Source organism: Artibeus jamaicensis, unplaced genomic scaffold (assembly GCF_021234435.1).
Source record: "Artibeus jamaicensis isolate MK-2021 breed Jamaican fruit bat unplaced genomic scaffold, CSHL_Jam_final contig_332, whole genome shotgun sequence".
NCBI lineage: Eukaryota > Metazoa > Chordata > Mammalia > Chiroptera > Phyllostomidae > Artibeus > Artibeus jamaicensis.
Genome location: NW_026521788.1, coordinates 37,935,289 through 37,961,088, shown reverse-complemented (window position 1 = coordinate 37,961,088; position 25,800 = coordinate 37,935,289). Strand labels below are relative to the sequence as shown.

The 25,800-nt window shown below is 36.9% G+C and overlaps 1 protein-coding gene across 3 annotated transcripts in view; it reads right to left on the bottom strand.

The window, feature by feature from the left end:
- The window catches only part of BMPR1A (bone morphogenetic protein receptor type 1A), a 176,034-nt gene that overhangs the window by 86,231 nt on the left and 64,003 nt on the right, over positions 1-25,800 (bottom strand). For 2 of the 3 annotated variants that reach the window (XM_053663845.1, XM_053663844.1), the window contains exon 2: positions 4,906-5,020. The exons of the other annotated variant lie outside the window; for it this stretch is intronic. The gene's annotated coding sequence lies outside the window, so the exon portion shown is untranslated. The remainder of the gene's footprint in view (positions 1-4,905; positions 5,021-25,800) is intronic. 3 annotated transcript variants of the gene reach the window in all.

Below are 25,800 nucleotides of genomic sequence, written 5' to 3'. Positions count from 1 at the left end.
CAAATAAATAAAGTGGCAGAATGTGGTGCTATACATATGGGTTATGAAATGTAAGTCGGGAGAAATAAACAAGTGTATACAAAGCAACATGGAGAATCTTAATTCTCCAGTGTTGAAGAAAACAGTGGAAAAAGCAGGATATTTGTAGCAAAAATCTAATTAAGTCAACACATACATATATACATCAATACTATGTATGTATATATATACACACACACACACATACATGTGGGTGTGTGTATGTGTGTGGGTGTGTGTGTGTATGTGTGTGTGTGTATATATATACCCACACACCAATGCTATATGTTCTAGAAGAATAAATTCATTCCAATTAAGAGTGGTTGCCTATGGCAAAGAGGAAAATGGAAATGGAGATCAAGATTAAAGGAGACAAAAATAAACCAATTGAGGGCCCTTATAAAGAACAAAAATAGTAATCTTAGTGTCATAAACTGAAAGTCTGATTAAGTCAAGTTTCTGAACCACAGTTCAAAACAGAGAGGAAATAAAGGGAACATATTGTCACTACCTTAAATTGAAAACTAATGTTACGTGTCATACCTAGGAAGCTATAAAAGTAAATATATAACTATGAACATTTAAAAAAAATCAATCTGTGTACTATCAAAACTCAACTGAATACTATCAGTAGTATACACTCCACACTTTTGGAAACACTGTGGAAACATTTTTATTCTGAAATAAGAATGGTAGAGGGGATCTTTAAATATAAATATGTCAATAATATAATACAAGTATTAATCAATTTGACAGTTTAACTGGATTTACGTTAGAGGGGAAATAACTTGATAATAGTACAATCAAAAAGCTTAACTTTTCTTAACATGAATGTTTCCTTCCTCAATAATGTAATGTTTTCTGGTTTTACACAATTTATAATTAGGAAACAAATAGTCACTACTTTATTTTCAATATACAGTGTTGCATATTTCTTAAATATTGTAAAGTCATAAATCATGAATTGAGTTGAAAATAATGAAAGCATCAAAACTAGCTAGTTTTATGTAATGAGGTAACTTCTTATCTCACTATAAAATAGTTCTCTAAGGACATCACCACGCTAACATTTACTGTTTGTTAATGTACAATCATCAAATTCTGTTTAATGAATTTCTCCACAGGTCCCTATTCATTTAACAGTAGCTCTACAAAAACAAGCTACCAACCTCCATTGAGTGACAGAATCATACCTGTAAGGAATACTTTAAACCTCCTTAAATTCTACTAACTTTAATATAGCACTTAAAACTATAGCAGAAGAGATAAATATGAACAGAAAAATATCTATTTCTTTCTAAAGTGCTCTTCTAGAAGAGGCAATACTTTGCTTTTTTTTACACTGTCACCCTTTCAATACGCTAAGGCTTGGAAAATAATGTATAAAATATTTGTTGTATGCAAACAAATGAAGAGACTATCAATATAGTAGAACATTTTAATGTTTCTCTAAATTTACAAAACTCAGAATCCACCTGAATTTGAAGAATTACTTATGTTTGCTATTAATGATGCTCAACATTATCCCTCCAGTCCAGGTAAAAAATGTGGGTGTCTTCACCTCTTTCCAACATCTAGTGACAAATCAGTTCCCTTTCTGCCTTCACAATACCAATTCCATTTAGTCTTTCTTTTCTATTTGCACAATTACCACTCTGATTAAATTCTGCTTACCTCATGTCTAACTACTGCTACCACTACCTGAGCCCCTAAATCCTCACACCATTTCTCTAATGATGTTCTGACAACACTGCTAGAGTAATTTACCTCAAATACAACTTTCGGTATGTCACACTTCCTACCCTTACCAAGAACTCCACAATATTCCTACTACAGAAATATTCCTTTTCTATTAATCCACTTTTCTAGAAATATCTTTTAATTCTTTCTTTAGCTGACCAAATTCTACTCATCTTTCAAAGCCCAGCTCAAATAACCCCTCCTATTTCTATTTGTACTACTCAGAGCTACAGAACCCTGACTACAACTAATAACTTACTCCTTGGGTATGCATCACTTTTACCTGGCACTGCTGGTTATCTCTGCTTGTTTTCTATATATCTATACCTATATCTATATCTATATCTATCTATCTATATTACACACACACACACATATATTATGATATGAGTATAAATAAAGGATGAGGACCATGGTCTTTATTTTATAATTCTGCCTTTGTGACTTGCTGTTACACAGTTTAACAGGGATCAAAAAAAGTAATATACTACAGAACAAAAATAAGTGTTCTAGGAGCTTATCTAGGAGGAATACATACTTAGAGTCAAAGTAATAGAGATCAGAAATAAACCTTAGAAATAAGCTGGCACTTCAAATGGAATTTTAGAAGTTGACAGGTCTTCCACAAGAGACAAAAAGAGGAAAAAGCATGCCGGGGGAAAATAACAACACAAATAGAGAGAAAATACAAGACAACTTGAAACTACTGGCTAAAGGGTACCATACATGTAGGGGCAGAAAAGAAAATTAAATATATGTTCAATAACCAATGCTTAAAGGTTTTCATAATTTGACCCTTACCTCAATTAAAAGCTTCATTATTTTTTGCTTAAAACAATAAAGAGTATCCTAATTTTCTCTCTGCTTTTGGTATCTCCTCCCCCTTCCAAATTATCATTCATGTCACTGCCAGATTAATATCAACAAAACACAATTATAACCCAAAATACCTGCTAGAAATTTTCAAAGATGGCAAACTACTCAAAACATAAATCTAAACTTCTAACCACGGCATACAAAGTTCTTCACAATCAAGATCTTTCCAGCCTTTTGTCCCTCAAACCCTCTCTTGTATCATGAATTCAAACAATACAAAATGTTTTCTTCTGTCTTTTGTGCATTCTATACATTTCAAACTTCCCCTACTTATGTTGGTTCTGTGCAAGAGATTCTCTTGCCTCTCGAATTTCACTCAGAAATTTTATATTCACCATAAGATTCTACTCAGATGTCATTTCCTATGTTAAACCTCCCTGATAATTTTCTCCTCTAACAATGTTGGTGGAGCCTTTCTAGGTGATGCTACTACACTTTAATTTCATATAGCAATTTCCAAATCACACTTGAATTAACTATTTGCATACTCATCTTTAAACATATTCTTTGAGAGCAAAGCAAGGAATATTTTTGTTTTCTCAGTGCCTAAGAGTGAGTGCCTGGAACAGAAGAGGTGTTAGTAAGTATTTACAGAAAGAAATGGATGGCTGCAAAGGCATCAGTCACTTAACACTACACTGCTGAGAGGTTTTACTATTAAGACGAGTCTGTCCTTACTTTGGAAGGCTAACAGAACCACTGACAATGCAGTATGTAGAATTATATATAGAAAACTTAAGCGGGCAGCAACATGTAGAGGGAAACAGAGTGAGGAGTGGTACAAAGTTAGGAGAGTCCTGCAATATTTCGGGTGAAATGTAATGTAAAGACCTGAACTTGGATGGTGACAGAGGGATTAGAAACAAGAGGAAAAAATTCATGATACATTATAGAGGTAAACTGATTAGGACTTGATCTCTGACCAAGGGTAGGAAAAAAGGAAAAGATGAGAAATCACAGTTAGCACTCAGACTATGAGCAGCGATGACAAAGGGGTCCAGTAACAGAAATGGGAACATTGGGTTATAAAGCATGAAACTGAAAATATGAGTCTAAAGCTTAGGAAAAGTGTCACAAATGAGATATAAGGATTAAAAAAAAGACCATATAGAGGTAGTTATTGAAATCATTAGATTAGAAAAAGCAAAGGAAAATATAGAAGATTTTCAAAGATAAAACCTTGTAGAAGATCATTACTTAAGAGTAGGGGAAGAAAGTAATTTTGAAGGAGTCAATAAACAGAATTAGAAGAGCACAAGGTCATAGGGACCAAGAGAATTTCAAGAAAGGAAAAATAGCAACAACTATAGAGTTCAAAGAGTATGAAGCCTAATAAAAGATAATTTATTAGAAAGTCATGACCATTTTTCAAAAAAGCAAATATAGCAGTTTTGCAGGGGGTTATAAGAAATTGCTATAAGTAAGCAGAAGCAATGAGAAAAGCCTACTATTTCATGAGGAAAAAGTACAGGCGGCTTCATAAAAGTGTTATGTACTATCTATTTTTTAAAAATGCAGATACCTGAAACATTCAAACCTTTTACCTGACAATGAGTGTCTAAATAGAAGTGAAAATAATTAACGTGAATTCAATGTACATATTGTTTTAGAATGGTTTCTTTCCCCTGTCCCTGGTGTTAATGCAGTTTTTACTTCTTTAAATGAATTTTATCTCCAAAGATCTATTATTTTAAGATAATTTTATCCTCAATTTTAAATGGGTGAATGTTTCAGAATAATGTAAACATTTTAATGTAATCTTCCATTCTGAACTTTGCTTAGTAATCTTTAGAGGGGAAAAATAAATTTATATACATCACTTAATGCTTATTTTCGATAGAGTCAAGAAGATGTCAGTTATAAATAAATATTTTTTACTCATATTACTAGGCAAGGAAAATATGAGAACTACTTATGATTCATAAGGAAGGTGATTAAAGAAACTAGTAAATTAAAGTTGTAGCAGTTATTTAAAAGAACTATTTTCATCTGTTAACAAAATAAGAACTTTCACCCTGACTGGTATGGCTCAATGAGTTGGGTGGTGTCCTGCAAACCACTTTGATTCTTGGTCAGGGCACATGTCTGTGTTGCAGGCTATTTCCTAGTCGGGGGCGTATGACAGGCAACTATTTGATGTTTCTCTTGAACATCTATGGTTCTCTCCCTCTCTCCCTCCTTTTCACCTCCTAAAACTAAATTAAATAATTTTTAAAAATTTTAATGAAAAGTTCCCTATTATTCTAATTATTTTAAGAGTCTTTTCCTTACCTCAGAGATGTGGCTACATAAAACTGTACTTCCAAGTTTCTCCAAACAGCTTTGACCTATGCTTCCATCTCATGAATTCCAAGACAGTATTAAACTGATGCATATTTTCATAAATCTGTTTAGAAAAAAAGAACTTATTTCAGACTAAAAGAGCTTGTATTTGTTACAACATACGTAAAAGCAATATTAAAAATCTATCACGTATAAAACTATACATTTTCAATGTAAATTCAATAAAAAACTCTACAGCAATTTAAAAACTTACCAGTTCACCACTTTGCATATTTTCAACTTTACAGAGGTAACACTAGTTCTATGGAAAAAATTACTCACATGTAAAACTTCTGAATTAGCACAGGCTTTTGTAAAAAAAAAAAAAGATCACATCTTAAATTGAACAAACAGAATCAGCTAGAAGCAGGACTAAAATTTACAATTCTACAGCATTCAGATCCCTACACTTAGGTAAAAATATATCTGAACATCCAGCTAGTATCCCTGTTTTCACTTTTTATCACAAAGTCTCAGTAAGCACTCTTAATTTCAGTCAAACTACTACCTAGAATATTAGGAAATGTGAGGGCAAGAATTAATTACCTAGGTTACTTACTACTATTAGTACCCTCTTGCAGTAAGAGACAATGTTCAAAAATCTAGAAGTTGGAAGTAAATGAAAATTTTCAAAATATATGTGCTGTTTACTTAGAGATCTTAAAAATAATTTCCTGAAATGTATCTTTTAACTAAAACTTCAAAAAAAAAGTATTTTACTTTTAAAAGGAAAAACTTCAAGCTGTGTGAACATTACCTATGTCCCATTGCAAGGTCAAAGTGCCTTTTCTTCAAGTCCATTTAAGAAGTATCATGTAGGTCACACAGGTTTAGTACTTGGCAATGATGACTATATTCATATAAACTGGGGCAATCTGAAACGGTCTCCCATATCAGATAACAGGCTTTCTTAAAGTCAAGAGTCGCCACTCAGCAGACAGGCTTGCTAAATCTTTCATGTGGACAGACTAACACTGAAAGTAATTAGTAATGCTTTGTCTGCATTTAGCAGCCCTTAACAGTCTTCTCAATGACTAGTCATCTACAACTTAACCAGATCCCTAAGGTTTTTCAGAGTACTCGTAACTGTAAGACACAGACCATCACTCAGAGAAATGAGGGAAGGGGGCAGGGATGGAGACTAGGTTTTTAGGTCTTTTAAATTATTATTTTTGAGACAGTCTTTAAATTTCCCTTATACTAATTTGAAAAAATACACTATGTCCATTTTAGAAATGGCATAAAGATTTTCCTCCAAATCCCGTGTCTGCCAATAACTCCATTCTTCCCTAAGGGTGTGTGCGGGAGAGAGATGAGGCAATCAAATTAATCTATTCTCATAAAGTTTAAAACAGTCCATTAAAGTGACTATGTTTAAAAATATATGGTGTGATTCTAATTCAATCAGGTATCTTCAATGGATGAAATAATAAAATTAACAGCAAACCACTTACTAACCGTTGTTTATTACAGCACTATTTATTACAATGCAGTATCCTTAGTGTGGGGGGAAAAAAAGTTTCAGGCTTTAAGCTAAATCTAAAGTTAATAATAAAGGAAAATACATGACCAAAAAAATCTTCAAAAAGATCATCTTCAAAGCCTGGAATCATCTATCCTCCCTCTATTCTCTTACATGTACAAATACATAACAAAACATAAACTTTGGAAAACCTTTCCTAAAGGCTGAATAATAAAAGACAATCAAAAGGACAGGATGTGCTTCACATGAAGTACAGGTCTGCAAATCACTTTTTGCATACCAGAAATTCTATGAAAAAAGTAAAGCTTTCCCTAACTTTGCAAGATAGTGTTAAGGTCCTATTAGCAGAGGTCTATAAATACATGTACATGTAGAAAGAGGATTTACATAGGCAAAATGTACCTAACAACTTTAATCACATAACTTACAGAGTAATTTACCACAAACTTTTAGCATATGAACTTCTGTTTAACAACCACAAGGGATCCAGTTAAAACCAAATACTAAAGAAGTATAAACAATATAATTTTTCTTTAAAGAAATTATTTTATTTATTAATATTTTGGAGAGATGGAGGTGGGAAGAAAAACATCAATTTGTTGTTCCACTTATCTATGCATTTCTTGGTTGATTTTTATATGTGCCCTGACCAGGGATCAAACCCACAACCCTAGTGTGTCAGGACAACACTCTAGCCAACAAACTGAGCTACCCAACCAGGGCAAGTAATAAAATTTTCATCAAAGATTTTGAAATATTCAAGCCTGTAAGTTTTAGAAAACAAATTAAGTAAAAGGTACCATATTTTGCTCTGTATAATGTGAACTTTTTTGTCCAAATTTTTTAGGGAAAAACAAGGATGCTCATTATACATGAGTAGTACCTGAAACACCTTGAGTCTGGTTCTTGTGTTTTATGATTATTTGTTTCATAAAATTCCTTGTACATAATATATTAAAAAATAAATGCTAAAATTCCTTTATACTACAAAAGTCAAGTATCTAAATATAAATAAAGAAATAACTGAATTAAAAATTAAAACAAAAATTATTTTTTCCTAAAGGTTTGGGCCCAAAATGTGGGTGTGAATTATTCAGGGGAGCACATTATACATGGCAAAATACAGTAATTCTTCTAAATACACATCTAAGCTTCTTAATGACTCAGAATTTATGAAAATCAGACCTTTCTAGATATAATCTACTATTTTGTAATAGTAAGCATCTGCAAACAAAATGAGAAAGTTCATTTTAACCCCATTGTCTTTACAATATGTCTTCTTTTGCCACCAAATGTACACATCCTTCTTGGTTCTCAAAATTACTAAAGTGGTTAAATATTAAACTACTGAGGTGCTTTAAAAATCAGTAACCAGGCGACTTCTGGCCAAGATGGAGGCGTAGGTGGAAACACTGTGCTTCCTCGCACAACCAAGTTTAAAGACAACAAAGCTTTAGTAACAAAAACGCAACTAAAACATAGAAAACTTAACTGCACAGGAGTCAGACAACAACAAACCATTCAGCCAGACAGACGAACTAGGTGAAGGAGCAAGCAGTGAGACAAAAAGCGCAGGCTAGGGCCCCAGCGACGGGAATTAAAGCCTAAAAGCACCAACTGGGAAAATTTTCAGGGTCAAGGTGCTGGGAGAAGCTCCCAGGCTCATAGAGAGTTTGTTAGAGAGACCAACAGGGTCCTGGAGGGTGCACAGGCCCACACACCCGGGAACCAGCACCAGGGGGGCCCTGTTTGCTTGCAGGAAGCAGCAGGACAAAAAATTCGAAAGAGAGCAGAACAAACATCATTGCCCCTCTCTGACCCCGACCCCCACATACAGCATCACAACCCAGCAACTTAGGTCGCCCTGCCCTGGTGAACACCTAAGGCTCTGCTCCTCACATGTAACAAGCGCAAATAGACCAAAACATTATGGCTCAAGAAAAACAGCTCTAAGTCCCAGAGCCCATACTCCTAAGTGACCAAGAGATAGCCAACCTATCAGATGCACAGTTCAAAACACTGGTCATCAGGATCCTCACAGAAGTGGTTGATTTTAGTTGCAACTTAGAGGAAAAAAATGAAGGCTACCCTAAGTGAAATGAAGAAAAATGCACAGGGAACCAATAGTGATGGAAACAAAACTGAGACTAAAATCAATGGAGTGGACCAGAAGGAAGAAAAAAACAACCAAACAGAAAAGAATGAACAAACAAGAACTCAAAATAATGAGGAGAGGCTTAGGAACCTCCAGGACATCTTTAAACGTTCCAATATCTGAATTATAGGGGTACCAGAAGGGGAAGAGGAACAGCCACTAGTGGAAAACTTATTTGAACAAATAATAAAAGAGAATTTCCCCAATCTGGCAAAGGAAGTCCAGGAAGCTCAGAGAGTCCCAAAGAAGTTGGACCCAAGGAGGAACACACCAACGCACATCATAATTACATTAGCCAAGATTAAAATGAAGGAGAGAATCCTACAAGCAGCAAGAGCTAAGGGGACAGTCACCTATAAAGGAGTTCCCATCAGACTGTCAGCTGATTGCTCAAAAGAGACCTTACAGGCCAGAAGGGGCTGGAAAGAAGTATTCCAAGTCATGAAATCCAAAGACCTACAACCAAGATTGCTCTACCCAGCAAAGCTTTTATTTAGAATGGAAGGACAGATAAAGTGCTTCTCAGATAAGGTCAAATTCAAGGAGTTCATCATCACCAAGCCCTTACCATATGAAATGTTAAAGGGACTTATCTAAGAAAAAGAAGTTAAAAAAAGATGAACAGTGAAAGGACAGCAAACTCACAGTTATTAACAACCACACCTAAAACAAAAGCAAACTAAGAGGACAGCTAGATCAGGAGCAGAGCCACAGAAATGAAGACCTCACGGAAGGTTAGCAACAGGGGAGTGGGAGGAGGAGAAGGGGGGAGATGGTACAGGGAATAAGTAGCACAGACGGTAGGTAGAAAATAGAGGGGAGAGCAAGAATAGCATGGGAAATATAGAATCTAAAGAACTTGTGACACATAGACATAAACTAAAGGGGGGAATGGTGGGGGAGGGGTGTGCAGGGTGGAGGGGAATGAAGGGGAGAATAGAACAACTGTAATGGCATAATCAATGAAATATATTAAAAAATAAGAACCTAATTACAAAATAGTATTTTATAAAACATTTCAGTTGGCACTTAAACTAAAGGTATAACTGTTAAAAATTTTGGTACATTTACTGGAAAATTCAAATATTATGCTTCAGAAAGACATCAATGTGCTTTTAGATACAAGTCAAATAAATAGTATAATTTAGGTTAGTTTATCATGCACTTCTACAATAAAGCATGGATCCCCATAACACAGAAAAGGAAGTTCAACTTTTGAACAGGCTAAGATTCAATGGATGTTCTAAATGTTACAAAAGATTCAATTGGATATAAGCTTGATTTTGAAACCCAAGATGCCTTTTCTCATAAAACCAAAGATATATAAATAATGCTTTAAAATCCATAACAGAAATCAATTTTAACACATAATCACTGCACTCTTCTGTTTAAACCTATTTCCACACCAAACTCTAATCTTATTCACTGCTCTATCCTAGAATCTAACATAGTAAATGACACAGAGTAGGATTTCAACAAATATTAGCTGATCTGAAGTACTGAGTAACAACTCAATGATACAAAACTGAGTTGTCTGGAAAACTTTGCTTATCTGAAATACAGCAGAGAACCAAAATGCAAAGCAAGCAGAAAAAGCTTCTTCCAAAAGAGATAGGAGAAAAAAATGCTTAACACTGAGGTTGGAATGCTTTGGTCTGAGTCATTTGTGGCAATTTCCATTCCCCTTGCCAATGAGTGGTTTAGCAGTAAGCATCTGATGTAATTCTAGCCAATAAGACAAGAAACTGTTTGCTGGGGCACTTCTGAGAAAGGTTTTCTTGGCTGATGAAAGGAAGACACACAGATAAAAACATCTACTTTTCTTCTGAGCAACTCTGGGTTTGAATGTGTCAAGCAGAATTATGGCAGCCATGTTATTAGGATCATGAGGAAGGACACAGCCTCGGAGGACAACCCAACAGATAAAACATGCACTAGAAGATGGAAAGAATCTGGGGTCCTTAGTAATGTTCTTATGCTTCAATAAATTAATCCTTGAATAATTTTTAAAACTTGGATCTTTTTATAGTTTATCAAATCCTTTTATCGCTTAACCAATTTTCAATTACCCAAAGTAACCTAGTGGATACAGTGATTTAAGAATACACCATTTATTTCCACAAAGCCAACTGCTAAGTACACAACGACAACTCCTCTAAATTTGTATCTCAATCTAGATCCTTCTTTTGAACTAGATACATATTTCCAAAGTACCAAACAGCTATATGAAATATTTTATCCAGTGGCACATCAACAGAACAGGATTAATATAAAAGCCATTGCAAAAACTGTTTATGCACTGGTATTCAGCTTTCTGGCTAATGGCAGTACCACCTACCCAACTGTCAGTTTGAGATCTTGGGATCACTAGCCCACCTCTCTCTGCTTCACCTACTATATTTAGGCAGTCAAGTATGAAAATCACTAAAAATCATCAAATGCTGCCTATTCTAACTCTGATGTATCTTTAAAATTTGTCTCCCTTTTCTCTATGCACATCTAGTGCAGGCTCTCACCTTTATGTAGCCCACCTCCACTTTTAGCTCTTTCACTGTACCTGTGATTCTAAAATACAACAATGCCTCATGGAAAGATTATAAACACAGTAAGTCATTAGGAAAATACAAACTAAAACTACAATGAACTATCAGTACATACCCACTAAAATGGCCATAATCAAAAGGACAAACAATTCCATACGGAGGTAAGGGCATGGAGAAACTGGAATTGTCACAGTCTGCTGTAAAATGATGCAGTCACTTTGGAGAACACTTTAGCGATTTCTTTAAAAGTTAAATGTAGAAGAGAAAATGGTGGCCAAGCAGGTGGAAGCAGAGCCCACTCAATCATGCCCCAGCAGATTTTCAGCTGATCTTCCAATAAGTGACCTAAGTGACCTAAACAATCAATGCAATCTTAGCTGATATGAATTTTTGAAGCCAAGAACAGAGGCGCTTGCAGCAGAGGAGACAACATACAGAAAACACAGCTTAGAAGATCCCATCCCTCCTGCAGGGAGGGCCCCCATTCCCACACAGGGAACCCCCCAACCCTAATTAAGAGAGATGTAGGAGGATATACAGAGTGGGACACAGGCTGCACACACACATCAAGCAGCAGGCCCCAAGCTGCGGTGTCAACCAGGAGAGTTCAAGAGAGAAATTCTGTCTCCTGAAACTGTTGGAGGCAGCAGCAGACTGCAGACAGCCCTGACCAAGAGAGACTGTTGCCTTTTGGCAGGTGGAGTGTACAGAGAACCAGGCAATGGCTCAGTGCTGCAGTGTGCGTACTACATGAGGACACTGTAAGAGAGGGGAGCTGAGGCATGGGTGGGCAGGGACTCCATGGAAGCATGCAGCTGCCCTGCCCGTAAAAAGGCCAGACTGAAAGCGTGGTTCATGCCCACCGAGTCCAGCTTGCTAGGAATAGAAGGCTGCTCAGTGAAGGGACTGTGGGCCCCACCCAGCACAACTGGCAAGCAGGGAGCTCGTGCCCAGAAAGGAGGGTTTGGGTCTGAGCCTCCCGCATAAGCAGTGGGCTAGAAGCTGGACAGGCAAAAGCTGAGCACCTGAGATTCTCTGCAGCCAGGCAGGGCCACTAACAAAGCTCTGGGAAGAGGAAGGAGTGCCCAACCCCCAACTGTAGGACTGTAAATTTCACATTAACAGTAAGGCCAGGCTCAGGAACACGCTGCCGGGTGCATTTCAGCACAGGAAAGAAAGAATCTCCAAAGGAGTCCTTTATGAACTTTTATTAGACACTTTGCTGCCTCCTCTTTGGGTCCTATCTCACTGACAACAGCGGAGCAGGGAGATTAGAAATTGGCGCAACAAGAGATACATGGGGCCCCACCCAGCCTCAGTTCTCAGGAAGCGCTCCAATCAGCACCAAGCAGTAAATAGCTCACCCTTTTACAAAAACTGGTCCCTCACATAAAAGACAGCTAATTCATCAGAAAGTACACATTACAGGAAATAATCTGGGAGAAACCAAGATGTGTAGTGCAGGGGTGGGGGTACACACCCACCATCTTCCCTGAAGACTGAACAGGGCCTCCCAGGAGAAAACCAGGGATCCTACCCTCTCACTGCCCGTCTAGATGTAGGTGGAGGTGGTATACACTCAATGCTTTCCACCGTTAGATGAACCAAGCCTGAGCCTTGTGCTGATAAAAAAAACCAGCAGGACAAAAGAGTAAGGACCAGCCAAGCCTCAAGCAGATAGCCACAGGATGTGGATCACTTGTAGCCTCGAAAAAGTTCCCTAAAGCTAGAGTGGGACACCAGTTGACATTACCAGGGAGAAGCTAAAAGGACACAACAGTAGACAAACACAGACTCTACTAAAATAAATTCCACCTCATTCATTATTTGCAATATTTTCTACTACATAGCTTTTTAACATTGTTCCTTTGTCTTCAATTTTGTTCCTATTATTTCACTTCTTTATTTTTAATATTTAATTATTTTTCTTTTAGTTTTATTTCAAAGCTCCTATTTTGTTCATCCCTTCTCTTACTCCATTTCATCTTCATTCTTCTCTTTATTTTTGCTTTAAATTTCGTTTTCCCTTTCTATGTTTTGTTTCTACTCGGTCTTACTATATCTCCTCCTACATCCTCTTAAAACCATCTCTCCATTAGCCATCTTAAGTTCTTTTTTATTCACTTTATTCCTAGTATTCACTTTTTAAATTTTAAATCTCATATTTTACTGTTCCGCATCCTATTCTATTTCACCTTCCTACTGCCCTATATTATTTTATTTTCTCTCTCAGCCTTCTTTCTAACCTTTATGCTTGCTATTTCTCCTACCTCTATCTTGAAATAATTTTCTTTACTTTAGACATCTCACAACCTTTTTTTGTTTGTTTCTAATAATATCCTTATTCTCTCTCCACCTGTATTAATCTTTGTTCATTTTTTTGTGGATATCACTGTAGTGGTTGTTTTTCTGTAATTTGGTTCCTACTTTTTCACTATTTTTTCTAACATCATATTGTACTCTCCCTTTCTGACTCCATTTTGCCCTATTCCTTCCCTATTTCATTTACTTTGTAGATTTTATTTTATTTTCTTCACCTTGTTTCTATTTCCTACTCTTATTATTTCTCCTCTATCTACCCACTCAAAATCATTTTTCTTTCTGTTAGTCACCTCATATTCTTCTTTCCTTTTGTATAATATTTGTACTCTCTTTCCAACTTTATTCATCTTAGCTGATTTGCTTTGCTACTGCTGTAGTGGTTGGGGTATTTCTGCTGCTACAGGTTTTGTTTTATTCTGGCAGCTCTTATAAAACAGCATATAAGATGTGGTGGGGTTTGTGACTCTTAGCCAGCTGGAGGGGCAACCCACCAATGAACAAGCCAACAACTACCAAAATCTAACTATAATAAGAGGACCCACATAAACTGCATAAGGGGCATCTCTAGAGTATGCAGCTCAGGAGTTCAAGGAGACTGCACCACTGAGTCCCACAGGTCCCCTACCACAGAAGACAGGGAGTCAAAGCAGATCAATTTAATATCAATATAATATGCAGAAACAAACAATGGGGAGACAAAGAAACAACTCCCAATTGAAAGGAAAGGAAGAATCCCCAGAAAGAATGTACATAAATTGAGGCAATCAATTTATCAGACATAGAGTTTAAAGTAATAGTTACAAGGATGCTGAAGGAACTCAGTCAGAAGTACAAGAAATTTAGTGAAAACTACATCAGCATGAAAAAGGACATAGAAACTACAAATAAGAACCAGGGGAAAATGAAGAATACACTAGAAGGAATTAAAAACAGGCTAGATGAAGCAGAGAATTGAATCAGCAAGTTGGAAGACAAGGTAGGAAAAAACACCCATTCAGAACAACAAAACATAAAAAGACTCAAGTTCATGGGAGCTGCGGGACAACATGAAAGGTAACAATATTAATATCATAGGGATACCAGGAGGAGACGAAAAGGAGCAAGGGATATAGAACCTGTTTGAAACAACTAATGACAGAAAACTTTCCTAACTTAGTAAGAGAAAAAGTCATGCAAGTTCAGGAAGCACAGAGGGCCTTATCAAGATGAACCCAAAGAAGCCCACTTCAAGATACAAGATAATTAAAATGACAACGTTTAAAGACAAAGAAAATTTTAGGGACAACAAGGGAGAAACAGCTAGTAACATACAAGGGAGCTCTGATAAGGCTATCAGCTGATTTGTTAACAGAAACATTACAAGCCAGAAGAGAATGACATAAAGTAATTCAAGTAATGAAAAGACTTGCAACCAACACTACTCTACCCAGCAAGGCTCATATTTAAAATAGGTGAAATAGGAAGCTTCCCAGACCAAAAAAAAAAAGGCTAAAAGTACATCTCTACTAAATTAGCATTACAAGAAATGCTAAAGGGATTGCTTTAACATGAAGAAAGAGAGAGAGGCACAAAGGGAAAATATGACAATGAATAATAACCTTAAATATAACTGGATTAAATGCTCCAATCGAAAGACACAGGAGAGCTGAATGGGTAAGAAAACACGACCCACATATATGATATCTACAAGAGACCCACTACAGAACAAAACATCTACACAGACTGAATGAGAAGGGATGGAAAAAATATTCTGAGCAAGTGGACATAAAAAAAAAGCTGTGGTAGTAATACTTAGACAAAACAGACTTCAAAACAAAGGCCATATCAAAAGACAAAGAAGGTTACTACATAATACTTAAGAGAGTTGTCCAACAAGAGGATATAGCCCTTGTAAACATATACACATCTAACATTGGAGCACCTAAATATATAAGAAAGATCTTGAAGGAGTTTAAGAATGAGATGAAAAGCAATACAGCCATCACAAGAGATTTTAACACTCCACTGTCAACAATGGATAGATCGTGCAAACAAAAAAAGCAATAAGGATATTGTGGCACTGAAAGACACCCTAGATCAATGAACCTAATTGATATCTACAGAGCATTTCATCCCAGAGAAGCAAAATACACCTTCTTTTCAAAGGCATAGGATCATTTTCAAAGACAGATCACATAGTAGGACACAAAACAAGCCTCAATAAATTCAAGAAAACTGAAATTATATCAAGCATCTTGTCGAATCACAATGGCTTGAAACTAGAAACTAACCTCAGAAAAAAACTCAAAAACATTCAAATTCATGGAGACTGAATAACATGTTATTAAATAATGAATGTGTTACAATGAGATAAAGGAAATCAGAAAGTACCTGGAAACAAATGAAAATGAACTCACAATGACCCCAAACCTATGGGACACGGAGGAGGAAGTCCTGAGAGAGAAGTTCATATATATACAGGACTACCTAAAGAAGACAGAAAAATCTCAAAAACAACCTAAGAATATATCCAGAAGCACTACAGGAACAACAACAAAGCCCAAAGCAAGTAGAAGGAAGAAAATAACCAAGATCAGAGCAGAATTAAATGACACAGAGACTAAACCACCAATACAAAGAATCAATATATCCAGGAGCTAGCTCTTTGGAAACAAAATTGACAAACCTTTAACCAAACATATCAAGAAAAAAGAAGAGAGAGGACCCAAATAAAAAAATCAGAAATGAAACATAAGTTACAACCAATACCACAGTATACAAATTACTATGAACAACTATATGCCAACAAATTGAACAACTTGGGCACAATGGATATATTTTCTAAAAACATACAATCTTTGAAAAATGAATTAAGAAGAAGCAGAAAGCCCAGATAGACTGATAACTAGCTAAATCAAAGCGCTGGTCAAAAAATTCCTCGCACAAAAGAACCCTGAACTGGATTGGCTTCACAGAAGAATTTCACCAAATATTCTAAGAGAAACTAACTCCAATCCTCCTCAAACTATTCCAAAAAATTCAAGAAGAGGAAAGACTCCCAAACCTTTTTTGAAGCCAGTATTATCCTAAATCCAAAACCAGGTAAGGATAAAACAAAGAAAGAAAAATACAAGCCAATACTGCTGATGAACATAGATGCTAATGTCCTCAATAAAATACTGGTAACTGGATCCAGCAATACATTAAAAAGATCATACACCAGGATCGAGTGGGATTTGTCTTAAGGATGAAAGGATGGTACAATATTTGCAATTCAATAAACATACCACCTAAACAAAATGAAGGGCAAAAACTACATGATCATATCAATAGATGCTGAAAAAACATTCGATAAAATCCAGCACCCATTTATGATAAAAACACTGAGCAAAATTGGAATAGAGGGAGAATACCTCAACATAATAAAGGCCATATACAAGAAACCCACTGCCAACATCAAACACAATGGGCAAAAACTAAAAACTTTTCCCTTAAGATCAGGAAGAAGACAAGGGTGTCCATTTCACCACACTTATTCAACATAGTACTGGAAGTTCTAGCCACAGCATTCAGACAAGAAGAAGAAATAAAACTGATTTGAATTGAAAAGGAAGAAGTAAAACTGTTACTATTTGCAAAACAACATGATAGTGTAGATAGAAAACCCCATAGTCTCCACGAAAAAACTACTCAACCTAGTAAGTGAATTTGGCAAATAGCATAGTCAATATCCAAAAATCTATGGTATTTTTGAACACCAACAATGAACTATGAGAAAGAAAAAAAGGGAAAAAACCCATTTACTATAACAAGAAAAAGAAAGTACCTAGGAATAAATTTAACCAAGGACGTAAAAGAACTGTACTCAGAAAACTATAGAACGCTGAAGAAAGAAATTGAGGAAGGTAAAAATAAATGGAAGCATAAACCATGCTAATGGATTGGAAGAATTAAAATCATTAAAATGTCCATACTACCCAAAGCAATCTACAGATTCAATGCAATTCCCATTAAAATAATAGTGGCATATTTCGATGATCTAGTACAAATACCCCATAAATTTACATGACACCAAAAAGACCCAAATAGGCTCAGCAATCTTGAAAAAGAAAACAAAGTTGCAGGGATCACAATACCCATATAAAACTATACTACCAGGCCACTGTGATCAAAACAGCCTGTCACTGGCATAAGAACAGACACATATAACTGACCAGAATAGACAACCCAGAAATAGACCCATATCACTATGATCAATTAATATTTCACAAAGGGGGCAAGAAAGTAAAAGAGGGCATTTTACTCCATACAATGGAGTAAAAATGGAGTAAAAATAGTCTCTTCAATAAATGGTATTAAGAGAACTGCATTGGTACATGCAAAGAAATGAAACTAGACCACCAACTTACACCATACACCAGAATAAACTCAAAATAGATAAAAGACTTATACTTAAGTCATGATACCATAAAAGTCCAAGTGAAAAACACGGGCAGTAAAATTTCAGCTATACTACATAGCAATATTTTTGCTACTATATCTCCTAGGGCAAGGGAAATAAAAGACAAAATAAACAAACAGGACTACAACGAATTAAAAAGCTTCTGCATGGCTAAAGAAACCGTAATCAAAATGAAAAGGGAACCAACTGTATGGGAGAACATATTTGTCAATGATACACTGGACAAGGCTTTAATCTCTAAAATATGTAAAGAATTCATATGACTCAATATCAGGAAGACAAACAATCCAATTAAAAATGGGCAAAGGAACTGAACAGACACTTCCAAGGAAGACGCAGTGATGGCCCAGAGACACATGAAAAGATGCTCAACATCACTAGCTATCAGAGAGATGCAAATTAAAACCACAAACAGATATCACCTCGCAACTGCAGAATGGCTACTGTTAATAAATGAACAAAAAGTATTAGCCAGAATGTGGAGAAAAGGGAACCCTAGTGAACTGTTGGTGGGAATGCCGACTGGTGTAGCCACTGTGGAAAGCAGTATGGAATTTCCTCAAAAAATTAAAAATAGAGCTGTTTTTTGAGCCAGCAATTCCACTGCTGGGAATGTACCCTAATAATCCTGAAACACCAGTTTGAAAGAATTTATGCACCCCTATATTCATAGTAGCGCTATTTACGATAGCCAAGTGCTGGAAACAGCCTAAGGGCACATCCATAGATGAGTGGCTCAAAAACTGTGGTATATTTTCACAATGGAATTTATGCAACAGAAATAAAGAAGGAACTTCTACCTTTTGTGACAGCATGGATGGAAATGGAGAATATGCTAATGAAATAAGCCAGTTGGTGAAAGATAAATACCATTATAATCTCACTTATAAGAGGAAGCTAATGAACAAAATAAACTAATGAGCGAAATAGAACCAGGGGCATGGAGCCATGGAACAGACTGACAGCAGCCAGAGGGGAAGTGGGAGGTGGATAATGGTGGAAAGAAGGGGAAGGGACTAATCAAAGAACATATATGAATGACCCATGGACATGGACAACAGTGTGAGGACTGACTGTGGGGGTGGGGTGAGCTGGGCAGAGAAGGGCAAATAGAGAAAATTGGGAAGACTGTAATAGAATAACAATAATAATAAAGTTAAGTGTAAACTTACCATATGATATAAAATTTCCTCTATAGGAACCTAAGAAAAATAAAAATGTGCCTATACAAAGACTTCTTTACGAATATTCCCAGCATTATGTGTAAGAACGCCAAACTGGACACAACCCAAAACAAAGTGGGACATAAAGTGAGACATATCATACAATGTAATGCTAACAGATAATTTAAAAACACCAAAATACTGATACATATTATGACATGAATGCACCTTAAAAACGTGCTAAGTAAAAAAGGACATATGCAAAATCTCACATCTTACTGTATTTTGCCATGTATAATGCACTTCTGTGTATAATGTGCACCCACGCTTTTGACCCAAATTTTCAGGGGGAAAAACCTTTCATTTTAATTTTTTAATTCAGTTTTTTATTTATTCATATTTAGAAACAAAACTGGTTATTGTATTGCAGGGTATTATTTTGCATATGGATATCACTATTACTTTCTAGGGTTATACTTTTAATGCATAAGCACAAATAAATTAAAAACATTTATATAGATATAGAATTACTACTACCCATGTAAAACACTCACCCTTATTTTTCCATCAAAAATTTGGGCAATAAAGTGCACATTATACAATAAAATACAGTATATGATTCCATGTACAGCAGGTGTTCTAATAAAGTTGTTTCATACAGACTTCCGCCAAGATGGAGGCGTAGGCGGAAGCACTGTAACTTCTCACACAACCAAATTTAAAAACAACAAAGTTTTAGCAACAAAAACGCAGCCAAACCACAGAACATTCAACTATATGGAAGTCTGACAACAACGAACCCTTCAGCCAAACCAGTAAGAGGGGCAGAGCCAGGGGCAGAGCCACCAGCAGATTGGGGTCGGGCAGGAAAGATCCACTGGAACAACCCGGGCGCACAATCCAGGTGCGCAGGCAGCCGTGGGTGGATCCCAGGTGTGAAGTAGCAGGCGGACCCACTGAGGGCTGACCACAGTCACACATGTGCCCACCAATAAACCTGTGAAGGAGCAAGCGGTGAGACAGACGGTGCAGGCCCCAGTGGCAAGAAGCAGCAGAGGGGACCACCATTGTCCCTCTCTGACCCACCCCCACATGCAGCCTCACAAACCAGCGACCTGGGTGGCCCCACTCTGGTGAACACCTAAGGCTCCACTCCTCATACCTAACAGGCACGAACAGATCAAAACATGGCTCAAGAAGAACTCAAAGCCCCAGAGCCGATAAATCTAAGCAATGAAGAAATAGCCAAACTTTCAGATGCACAGTTCAAAACACTGGTGATCAGGATGCTCACAGAACTGATTGAGTTTAGTCACAAATTAGAGGAACATATGAAGGCTACACTAAGTGAAATGAATGGAAATGCACAGGAAACCAATAGTAATGGAAAGGAAACTGGGACTCAAATCAAGGGAGTGGACCAGAAGGAGGAAAAAAATAACCAAACAGAAAAGGATGAAGAAACAAGAATTCAATAAAATGAGGAGAGGCTTAGGAACCTTCAGGACATCTTTAAACATTCCAACATCCGAATTATAGGGGTACCAGAAGGGGAAGAGGAACAGCCACTAGTGGAAAACTTATTTGAACAAATAATAAAGAAGAACTTCCCCAATCTGGCAAAGGAAATAGACTTCCAGAAGGTCCAGAGAGTCCCAAAGAAGTTGGACCCAAGAAGGAACACACCAAGGCACATCATCATTACATACCCAAGATTAAAATGAAGGAGAGAATCCTACAAGCAGCAAGAGATAAGGGGACAGTCACCTATAAAGGAGTTCCCATCAGACTGTCAGCAGATTTCTCAGAAGACACCTTACAGGCAAGAAGGGGCTGGAAAGAAGTATTTTAGGTCATGAAAGGTAAGGATCTACATCCAAGATTGCTCTATCCAGCAAAGCTTTCATTTGGAATGGAAGGGCAGATATAGTGCTTCTCAGATAAGGTCAAGTTCAAGGAGTTTATCATCACCAAGCCCTTATTATATGAAATGTTAAAGGGACTTATCTAAGAAAAAGAAGATTAAAAAATGAACAGTGACAGGACAGCAAACTCACAGTTATTAACAACCACACCTAAAACAAAAGCAAACTAAGAGGACAGCTAGATCAGGAGTAGAACCATAGAAATGAAGATCACATGGAGTGTTAGCAAAAGGGGAGTGGGAGGAGGAGAAAGGGGGAGAAGGTACACAAAATAAGTAGCATAGATGGTAGGTAGAAAATAGACAGGGGGGAGGGCAAGAATAGTATGGGAAATATAGAATCTAAAGAATTTATGACACATGGTCATAAACTAAAGGGGGGGGAATGGTGGAGAAGGGGGTGTAGAGGGGAATGAAGGGGGGAACAGAACAACTGTAATGGCATAATCAATAAAATATATTTTTAAAAAGTTGTTTCATTATACTGTTGATGAGATGCTATAAGAACTTAATTCTTGTTTATATCAATTACCCTATGATAAAATTGGTTTAATTATACATAGTTTCACTTAAAGTGAGAAATCTGTAACTACACTGAGAAGATTTAGTGTACATAAAATGTTCAGAAAAGACAAATTTAGAGAGAGAAATCAAACAGTGGCTGTCTAGAACAAGGCGTGAAAGTGGGAGATTTTCAGCAATGATCACAATGTTCTGCCCTGGCTAGCGTAGCTCAGTGGGTTGAGCGCAGACCTGCGAATCAAAGGATCGCAGTTCAATTCCCAGTCAGGGCACATGCCTGGGTTGCAGGCCAGTTTCCATCAGGGGACACATGAGAGGCAACCATACATTGATATTTCTCTCCCTCTCTCTTTCCCTTCCCCTCTAAAGATAAATAAATAAAATCTTTTTTAAAAAGTTCAAATCCATTTTAAAAATGTTCTAAAATATTCACAGCATAGTTCTAAGAATTTACTAAAAACTAAGATAAATACAAGTTAAAACTTTTCAATTTTCAATCATGTACAAAATGAAGTCCAAATTTTTTATGAGGGCATTAATAGACTGTTATAATCTGCTTATAATCTATTTAACTTGCTTTATCTTCTGCTATAATCTCTCTGCCAAAAGGCTTCCTTCTGGTCATATTGAATTATTTACTATTTCCTAAATGTGCCAGGCTACTTAATGTTTCTATGTTTCTTCATACTTGCTATTCTAATTCAAAAGTCAAAATATTCCTATCTGTATCTCTTGCCAAGTGAACTTACTTGTGTTTTAAGTACAGTCCAGTGACCAGCAAACAGAAGACAACCCATAGAGGGGTACCTCAGTACCAGAAATCAGAACAAGTGCTGAAACTGAGAGTATCAAATGATGAAGCATTTTCTCTTGTGGGGCAGTGTCCTGACTCTCACAAGTTCTAGCACGTGTTACGAGTCCCGAGATATGACTGTATATTTTTGAATAAACGACTGATTAAGAATGACAGTGAAGGCCCTGGCTGGGCAGCTCAGTTGGTTACAGCAGCAGTCCCCAGCCTTTTTGGCACCAGGGACCAGTTTGGTGAAAGACAATTTTTCCAAGGATGGGTTAGGGGTGGGGGGCAGACAGGAGGCGGAGCTCAAGTACTAATATGAGCAGTGTCTGAAGACCAGGAGGAGGGAGGTTGGGGGACCCTGGGTTAGAACATCATCCCAATAAGGCAAGGCTGCAGGTTCAATTTCTGGTCAGGGAGCATACAATAATCAACCAATGAATGCATAAATGAGCGGTACAACAAATGGATATCTCCCCCCGCTTCTAAAAAAATCAATCATTAAATATATGGGTGTGACTCTGAGTTGAGTTCCCACCTGAGAACCCAAAGGGTCACTGATTGATTCCAGATCAGGGTACATGCCTGGGTTGCGTGCCAGGTCCCAAGCAGGGGGCACACGAGAAGCAACCACATACTGATGTTTCTCTCCCTTTCTCTCTTCCTTTCCCTCTCTCTAAAAATAAATAAATAATATATTTAAAAAAAAACAAATCAAGCAAGATAGCATTTTAAAAAATGAAAGTGAAGAGAAATAACCCTAAGTAGGTAAAATGAGCTCTGTGTCAAAGACACTTGTATAAGGATGGTTATCACCAATGTCATATTACAAAGAAAAACAGAAAGTTCATATAGTCATTAAAAAAATGACATACATCTTACTTATTTGTACTGACATAGAAAGATATCCTAATATATGTTTAGTTAAAAAACATAAAAGTCACTCCTATAGTATTTTTTAAACTATGCACACATAAAGTGTTGTGTGTGTGTGTGTGTGTGTGTGTGTGTGTGTACAATATGTATGAGGAAGTTGAAGGTCTGAAATGATACACACCAACTGCTCTGAGTGTAGGCAAAAAAGTATGAACCTAAATGACCACCAAATGATGAATGGCACTATGTCCACTCAGTGAAATATTATTCAGCCATAAATATAAATGAGGCCATAAGAAGAATCAATTCTGATGAAACATGGATGAAACTTGACAATAATAAGCTAAGTGAAGAAGCCAGACACATATTATATGAACCCATTTGTATGAAACATCCAGAATACATAATTTCATAGAGAGAAAATATATTAATGGTTATCTAGGACTGGAGGTAGTGGGTGGGAATGGTGACAGACATCCAACAGATGATTCATAAAAGAAAAAAAAAAGGACTTCTGGCCAAGATGGAAGCGTCAGTAGACACACTATGCCTCCTCGCACAACCAAAATAAGGCCAACAACAATTTAGAAAGAAAAAAACAATCAGTACTGACAGAAAATTGAGTGGAGGGGCATGATGCACAAGGTGGCTGGCAGGATGGGCGGTCCCCCACCAGTTTGTTTGGGGGAAGCAGCAGAAGGGACTGAAATCCAGCAGAGAGCGGAGCAAGTGCCCATGTTCCCTTTCTGACCCCTCCCACACAAACAGCATCACAATGCAGTTTGTAATGCGACGTGTGTCACCCTGCCCTGGTGAACACCTAAGGCTTCACCCCTCACTACGTAACAGGTGCATCAAGACAAAAAAAAAAAAAAAAGGCCCAAAAGAAAGAACGGATCAAAACTCCAGAAAAAATACAACTAAGTGACGAAAAGATAGCTAACCTATCAGATGCACAGTTCAAAGCACTGGTGATCACAGAACTGGTTGAATTTGTTCACAAATTAGATGAAGAAATGAAAGCTACACTAAATGAAACAAAGGAAAATTCACAGGGAACCAATAGTGATGGGAAAGAAACTGGGACTAAAATTAATGGAGTAGACCAGAAGGAAGAAAAAAAAATGACCAAACAGAAAAATATGAAGAAACAAGAATTCAAAAAAAATGAGGAGAGGCTAAGGAACCTCCAGGACATCTTTAAATGCTCTAACATCCAAATTATAGGGGTACCAGAAGGCGAGGAGAAAGAGCAAGTGGAAAACTTATTTGAACAAATAATAAAGGAGAACTTCCCCAATCTGGCAAAGGAAATAGACTTCCAAGAAGTCCAGGAAGCTCAGAGAGTCCCAAAGAACTTGGACCCAAGGAGGAACACACCAAGGCACATCATCATTACATACCCAAGATTAAAATGAAGGAGAAAAATCCTAGAAGCAGCAAGAGATAAGGGGACAGTCACCTACAAAGGATTTCCCATTAGCCTGTCAGCTGAGTTCTCAAAAGAGACCTTACAAGAAAGAAGGGGCAGGAAAGAAGTATTCCAAGTCATGAAATCCAAAGACCTACATCCAAGATTGCTCTATCCAGCAAAGCTTTCATTTAGAATGGAAGGGCAGATAAAGTGCTTCTCAGATAAGATCAAGTTCAAAGGGTTCATCATCACCAAGCCCTTATTATATGAAATGTTAAAGGGACTTGTCTAAGAAAAAGAAGATAAAAAACATGTATAGTAAAATGATAGCAAACTCAATTATTAACAACCACACCTAAAACAGAAAGAAAAACAAACTAAGCAAATAACTAGAACAGGAACAAAACCACAGAAATGGGAGATCACAAGGAAGGTTATCAACAGGGGAATTTGGAGGAGGGGGGGCGGGAAGGTACAGAGAATAAGTAACATAGACGGCAGGCAGAAAATAGAAAGGGGGAGGGCAAGAGTAGTGTGGGAAATGTAAAAGCTAAAGAACTTAAGACACGTGGACATGAACTGAGGGGGGGGAATGTGGGTGGGAGAGGGTGTGCAGGGTGGAGGGGAGTGAAGAAGGAAAATGGGACAACTGTATAGCATAATGAATAAAGTATATTTAAGAAAAGAATACAAAAAGGGAAAAAAAGTAAATTATTGACTTCCATCAAAATGTAAAATGTTTGTTCTGCAAAAGAACCTGTTAAGAAGATGAAATAGCCCTGGCTGGTGTAGCTCAGTGGATTGAGCACAGGCTTGTGAACCAAAGCATTGCCGGTTTGATTCCCAGTCAGAGCACATGCCCAGGTTGCAGGCCATATCCCCAGTATAAGGTGTGCTAAAGGTTAACCATACAGTGATGTTTCACTCCCTTTCTCCCTCCCTTCCCCATCTCTCTAAAAAATTAAATAAATAAAATCTTTTTTAAAAAAGATGATGAAATAACAAGGTACAGACTGGGAAAATATATTTGCAAAGTACTCATGTAGTAAATATAAGAAATCCCAGAACTCAAATTTTTAATAATTCACCTAGAAAAATGAGCAAAACACATGAAGAGCTATTTAGGTAGAAGATATTTGGATGGCGAGTAACATTTGAAAATATATGGTCAACAATACTAGCCATCAGGGAAATGCAAATTAAGA